This window comes from Macaca fascicularis, chromosome 4, assembly GCF_037993035.2.
Source record: "Macaca fascicularis isolate 582-1 chromosome 4, T2T-MFA8v1.1".
In the NCBI taxonomy this organism is placed as follows: Eukaryota; Metazoa; Chordata; class Mammalia; order Primates; family Cercopithecidae; genus Macaca; species Macaca fascicularis.
Genome location: NC_088378.1, coordinates 138676670 through 138683847, shown reverse-complemented (window position 1 = coordinate 138683847; position 7178 = coordinate 138676670).

Here is a 7178-nt window from a genome sequence, read left to right as displayed (position 1 = left end):
TGGGTTGGGGGGGTTGATTTTTGTTTCTAATTTAAAAATTTTTTTGATACATTATATTTGAACATATTCGTGGGGTGCATGTGGTATTTTGTCACATGCATGCAATGTAATGATGAAGTCAGGGTATTTAGGACATCTATCACCCACCATTTATCATTTTTATACATGCGGTACATTTCAAGTCCTGTCTTCTAATTTTTTTGAAAAATACTATACATTGTTGTTGACTATAGTCACCCTACTCTGCTATCAAACATTAGAATTTATTCTTTATATTAGTGTAGGTTCATAACCATTAACCAACATCTCTTTATCTCTGTCCACTTCCTAGTCTCTGGTATCTATCATTCTACTCTCTACCCTGATGTGATCAACTTTTTTTTTTTTTTTTTTTTTTTTTTGAGACGGAGTCTTGCTCTGTCACCCAGGCTGGAGTGCAGTGGCCGGATCTCAGCCCACTGCAAGCTCCTCCTCTCGGGTTCACGCCATTCTCCTGCCTCAGCCTCCCCAGTAGCTGGGACTACAGGCACCCGCCACTTCGCCCGGCTAGTTTTTTTTTTTTGTATTTTTTAGTAGAGACGGGGTTTCACTGTGTTAGCCAGGATGGTCTCGATCTCCTGACCTCATGATCCGCCCGTCTCGGCCTCCCAAAGTGCTGGGATTACAGGCTTGAGCCACCGCGCCCGGCCGATGTGATCAACTTTTTAAACTCCCACATACGAATGAGAACATGTGATATTTGTTTTTCTGTGCTTGGCTTATTTCACTTAACATTATGATGTCCACTTCCATCCATATTACTGCAAATGACATGATTTCGTCTTTTTAAATGGCTGAATAGTTTCACTGTCTATATATACTACATTTTCTTTATCCATTCATCCTTTCATGGACACTTAGGTTGATTCCATATCTTGGCTATTGTGAATAGTGCTGCAATAAACATGGGAGTGCATATATCCCTTTGATACATTAATTTATTTTCCATTTGGATAAATACTAATTAGTGAGATTGCTTGTGTAGTAGTTCTATTTTTAGTTTTTTGAGAAATCTCCATACTATTTTCCATAGTGGCTGTACTAATTTACATTCCAAGCAATGGTGAATAAGAGTTCCCTTTTCTCTTTTGGTTCCATATGAACTTTAAAGTAGTTTTTTCCAATCCTGTGAAGAAAATCATTGGTAGCTTGATGGGGATGGCATTGAATCTATAAATTACCTTGGGCACTATGACCATTTTCACGATATTGATTCTTCCTATCCATGAGCATAGAATGTTCTTCCATTTGTTTGTGTCCTCTTTTATTTTGTTGAGCAGTGGTTTGTAGTTGTCCTTGAAGAGGTCCTTCACACTACTTTAAAGTTCATATGGAACCAAAAAAGAGCCCGCATTGCCAAGACAATCTTCACCCAAAAGAACAAGGAGGCATCACACTACCTGACTTCAAACTGTACTACAAGGCTACAGTAACCAAAACAGCATGGTACTGGTACCAAAACAGAGATATAGACCAATGGAACAGAACAGAGCCCTCAGAAATAATACCACACATCTACAACCATCTGATCTTTGACAAACCTGGCAAAAACAAGAAGTGGGGAAAGGATTCCCTATTTAATAAATGGTACTGGGAAAACTGGGTAGCCATATGTAGAAAGCTAAAACTGGATCACTTCCTTACACCTTATACAAAAATTAATTCAAGATGGATTAAAGACTTAAATGTTAGACCTAAAACCATAAAAACCCTAGAAGAAAACCTAGACAATACCATTCAGGACATAGACATGGGCAAGGACTTCATGTCTAAAACACCAAAAGCTCATTTAAAACAATGGAATTATTTATTTATTTATTTATTTATTTATTTGTGTATTTATTTATTTTTGAGACTAGATCTTGCCCAGGCTAGAGTGCAGTGGTGCCATAGTTCACATATATATATGTTCCATCATATATATATATTCCATCATATATATATATTCCATCATATATATATTCCATCATATATATATATTCCATCATATATATATCTCTCACAATTTCTTTATCCACTCATTGGATTGCTTCCACATTTTTGCAATTGCAAATTGTGCTGCTATAAACATGTGTGTGCAAGTATCTTTTTCATGTAATGACTTATTTTCCTTTGGGTAGATACCCAGTAGTGGTGTTGCTGGATCAAATGGTAGCTCTACTTTTAGGACTCTTTAATGAATCTCCGCACTGTTTTCCATAGTGGTTTTACCAGTTTAATTCCCACCAGCAGTGGACAAGTGTTCTCTGTTCACCACATCCTTGCCAACATCTATTATTTTTTGATTTTTTGATTATGGCCATTCTTGCAGGAGTGAGATGGTATTGCATTGTGGTTTTGATTTGCATTTTTCTGATTATTAGGGATGCTGAGCAATTTTTCATATATTTTGTTGGCCATTTGTATGTCTTCTTTTGAGAATTGTCTATTCATGCCCTTAACCCATTTTTTATGGGATTGTTTGTTTTTTACTTACTAATTTGTTTGAGTTCGTTGTAGATTCTGGATATTAGTCCTTTGTCATATGTATAGATTGTGAAGATTTTCTCCCACTCTGTGGGTTATCTGTTTACTCTGCTGACTTCTTTTTGCCATGCAAAAGCTCTTTCATTTAATTAAGGTCCCAGCTATTTATCTTTGTTCTTATTACGTTTACTTTTGGGTTCTTGGTCATGAAATCCTTGCCTAAGTCAATGTCTAGAAGGGTTTTCCCGATGTTATCTTCTAAAATTTTTATAGTTTCACGTCTTAGATTTATGTCCTTGATCTATCTTGAGTTGATTTTTGTATAGAGTGAGAGATGAGGATCCAGGTTTATTATCCTACATGTGGCTTGTCAATTATCCCAGCTCCATTTGTTGAATAGGGTGTCCTTTCCCCACTTCATGTTTTTGTTTGCTTTGTCAAAGATCAGTTGACTGTAAGTATTTGGGTTTATTTCTGGGTTTTCTATTCTGTTTCATTGATCTATGTGCCTACTTTTATACCAGTACCATGCTGTCTTGGTGACTATGGCCTTATATTTTGAAATCAGGTAATGTGATGCCTCCAGATTTGTTCTTTTTGGTTAGTCTTGCTTTGGCTATGTAGGCTCTTTTTTGGTTCCATATGAATTTTAGAATGTTTTTTTCTAGTTCTGTGAAGAATGATGGCGGTATTTTGATAGGAATTGCACCGAATTTGTAGATTGCTTTTGGCAGTATAGTCCTTTTCACAATATTGATTCTACCCATCCATGAGCATGGGATGTGTTTTCATTTGTTTGTGTCATCTATGATTTCTTTCAGCAGTGTTTTGTGGTTTTCCTTGTAGAGATTTTTCACCTTCTTGGTTAAGTATATTCCAAGTATTTTTTTTATTTATTTATTTTCGGGCAGCTATTGTAAAAGGGATTGAGTTCTTGATTTGATTCTTAGCTTGGTTATTGGTGTGTAGCAGTGCTACTTATTTGTATACATTGATTTTGTATCCTGAAAGTTTATTGAATTCGTTTTTCGGATCTAGGAGCTTTTTGGATGAGTCTTTAGGGTTTTTGAGGTATATGATCATATCACCAGTGAACAGTGATGGTTTGACTTCCTCTTTACTTATTTGGGTGCCCTTTATTTCTTTCTCTTGTCTGATTATTCTGGCTAGGACTTCCAATACAATGTTAAATAGAAGTGCTGAAAGTGAGTATTCTGGTTTCCTTCCAATTCTCAGGGGGAATGCTTTCAACTTTTCCCTGTTCAGTATAAAATTGGCTGTAGGTTTGTCATAGATGGCTTTTATTAACTTGATGTATATCCCTTCTATGCTGATTTTGCTCAGAGTTTTAATCATAAAGTGATGGTGAATTTTGTCAAATGTTTTTCTCTGTGTCTATTGGGTTGATGATATGATTTTTGTTTTTAATTCTGTTTATGTGATGTATCACATTTATTGACTTGCATGTGTTAAACCGTCCCTACATCCCTGGTATGAAACCCACTTGATCATGGCGCATTATCTTTTTGACATGCTATTGGATTCAGTTAGCTAGTGTTTTGCTGAGAATTTTTGCACCTATGTTCATCAGGGATATTGGTATGTGGTTTTCTTTTTTCTTATGCCTGTTCCCAGTTTTAGCATTAGGGTGATACTGGCTTCATAGAATGATTTAGGGAAAATTCTCTCTTTCTCTATCTTTTGGAATAGTTTCAGTAAGATTGATACCAATTCTTCTTTGACTATCTGATAGAATTAAGCTGTGAATACATCTGGTCCTGGACTTTTTCTTTTTGGCAGTTTTTAAATTATTATTTTAATCTTGCTACTTGTTATTGGTCTATTCAGAGTTTCTATTCCTTCCTGATTTAATCTAGGAGGGTTGTATATTTCCAAGAATTTATCCATCTCCTGTAGACTTTCTAGTTTGTCTGCATAAAGGTGTTCATAGTAGCCTTCAATGATATTTTTGTATTTCTGTGGTATCGGTTGTAATATCTCCTATTTCATTTCTAATTGAGCTTATTTGGATCTTCTCTCTTCTTTTCTTGGTTAATCTTGCTAATGGTCTATCAATTTTGTTTATTTGTTCCAGGAACTAGCTTTTCATTTCATTTATCTTTTGTATTTTTTGTTTCAATTTCATTTATTTCTGCTTTGATCTTTGTTATTTCTTATATTCTGATGGGTTTGGTTTATTCTTGTTTCTCTGGTTCCTTGAAGGGTGACCTTAGATTGTCTATTTGTGCTCTTCCAGACATTTTGATGTAGGTATTTAATACTATGAACTTTCCTCCTAGCACCACTTTTGCTGTCTCCTCTCCCAGAGGTGTTTTTTGTTTTTTTGACAGAATTTTGCTCTTGTTGCCCAGGCTGTAGTGCAGTGGCACAATCTTGGCTCACTGCAACCACTACCTCCTGGGTTCAAGCGATTCTCCTGCCTCAGCCTCCCGAGTAGCTGGGATTATAGGCACACACCACCACACCTCGGTAATTTTTGTATTTTTAGCAGAGACAGGGTTTCACCATGTTGGCCAGGCTGGTCTCGAACTCCTGACCTCAGGTGATCCACCCACCTCGGCCTCCTAAAGTGCCGGGATTACAGGCGTGAGCCACCGTGCCTGGCCTTCCCAGAGTTTTTGATAAGCTGTGTCGCTATTGTGGTTCAGTTAAAAGATTTTTAAAATTTCCATCTTGATTTCATTGTTGACCCAAAGATCATTTGGGAGCAGATTATTTAATTTCCATGTATTTGTATAGCTTTGAGGATTTATTCTGGAGTTAATTTCCAGTTTTATTCCACAGTGATCTAAGAGGGTACTTCATGTAATTTTGATTTTCTTAAACTTATTGAGACTCGTTTTGTGGCCTATCATAACGTCTATCTTGGAGGATGTGCCAGGTATGTGCTGATGAAAATAATGCACGTTCTGCAGTTGTTGAGTAGAATGTTCTATAAATATCTGTTAAATCCATTTGTTCTAGGGTGATATGGTTTGGCTCTATGTCCCCACCCAAATCTCACCTTGTAGCTCCCATAATTCCCACCTGTTGTGGGAGGGACCCTGTGGGAGATGATTGAATTATGGGGTGGGTCTTTCCCATGCTGTTCTCGTGGTAGTGAATGGATTTCAGGTGATCTGATAGTTCTGAAAATGGAGTTGCCCTCATAAGCTCTCTCTTTCCCTGCCACCATCTGTGTAAGATGTGACTTGCTCCTCCTTGCCTTCCACCATGATTGTGAGGCTTCCCCAGCCACGTGGAACTGTAAGTCCAATTAAACTTCTATCTTTTGTAAATTGCCCAGTCTCAGTTATGTCTTTATTAGCAGTGTGAAAATATATACTTACACAGTAAATTGGTACCAGTAGAGCGGGGCACCTCTCAAAAGATACCCAAAAATGTGGAAGCAACTTTGGAACTAGGTAATAGGCAGATGTTGCAAGAGTTTGGAGGACTCGGAAGAAGACAGGAAAACGTGGGAAATTGTGGAACTTTCTAGAGACTTGTTGAATAATGATACAGACAATGAAATTCGGACAGAGATGGTCTCAGATAGAGATGAGGAATTTGTTGGGAACTGAAGCAAAGGTGACCCTTTTTATGTTTTAGCAAAGAGACTGGTGGCATTTTGCCCCTGCCCTGGAGATTTGTGGAACTTTGAACTTGAGAGAGATGATTTAGGGTATCCAATGGAAGAAATTTATTTATTTATTTATTTATTTATTTATTTATTTATTTATTTTCTTTCTTTCTTTCTTCTTTCTTTCTTTTCTTTGAGACAAAGTCTCATTCTTGTCCCCCAGGCTGGAGTGCAGTGGTGCGATCTTGGCTCACTGCAACCTCTGCCTCTCGAGTTCAAGTGATTCTCCTGCCTCAGCCTCCAGAGGAGCTGGGATTACAGGCACCTGCCACCATGCCCAACTAATTTTTGTAATTTTAGTAGAGACAGGGTTTCACCATGTTGACCAGGCTTGTCTCAAACTCCTGACCTCAGGCGATTCACCTTGGTGGAAGAAATTTCTAAGCAGCAAAGCATTCAAGATGTGACTTGGGTGCTGTTAAAAGCATTCAGTTTTAAAAGGGAAGCATCGTAAAAATTTGGAAAATTTGCAGCCTGACAATGTGATAGAAAAGAAAATCCCGGCCGGGCGCGGTGGCTCAAGCCTGTAATCCCAGCACTTTGGGAGGCCGAGACGGGCGGATCACGAGGTCAGGAGATCGAGACCATCCTGGCTAACACGGTGAAACCCTGTCTCTACTTAAAAATACAAAAAACTAGCCGGGCGCCGTGGCGGGCGCCTGTAGTCCCAGCTACTCGGGAGGCTGAGGCAGGAGAATGGCGTGAACCCAGGAGGCGGAGCTTGCAGTGAGCTGAGATCCGGCCATTGCACTCCAGCCTGGGCGGCAGAGCGAGACTCCGTCTCAAAAAAAAAAAAAAAAAAAAAAAAAAAAAAAATCCCATTTTCTAAGGAGAAATTCAAGCCAGCTGCAGAAATTTGCGTACATAATGAGGAGCTGAGTGTTGGTCCCCAAGACAAGTCCCTTCTGCTGCTTCCTCTACCCCTGTATTTCCCTCAGCTGTCTAAATTGACTCAGCTCCAGATCAGGTCAGAATCTTCTCCCATGATCCAGACCTTCAGACTCCCTAGTGAGGTATGTGTTTAGGGGTG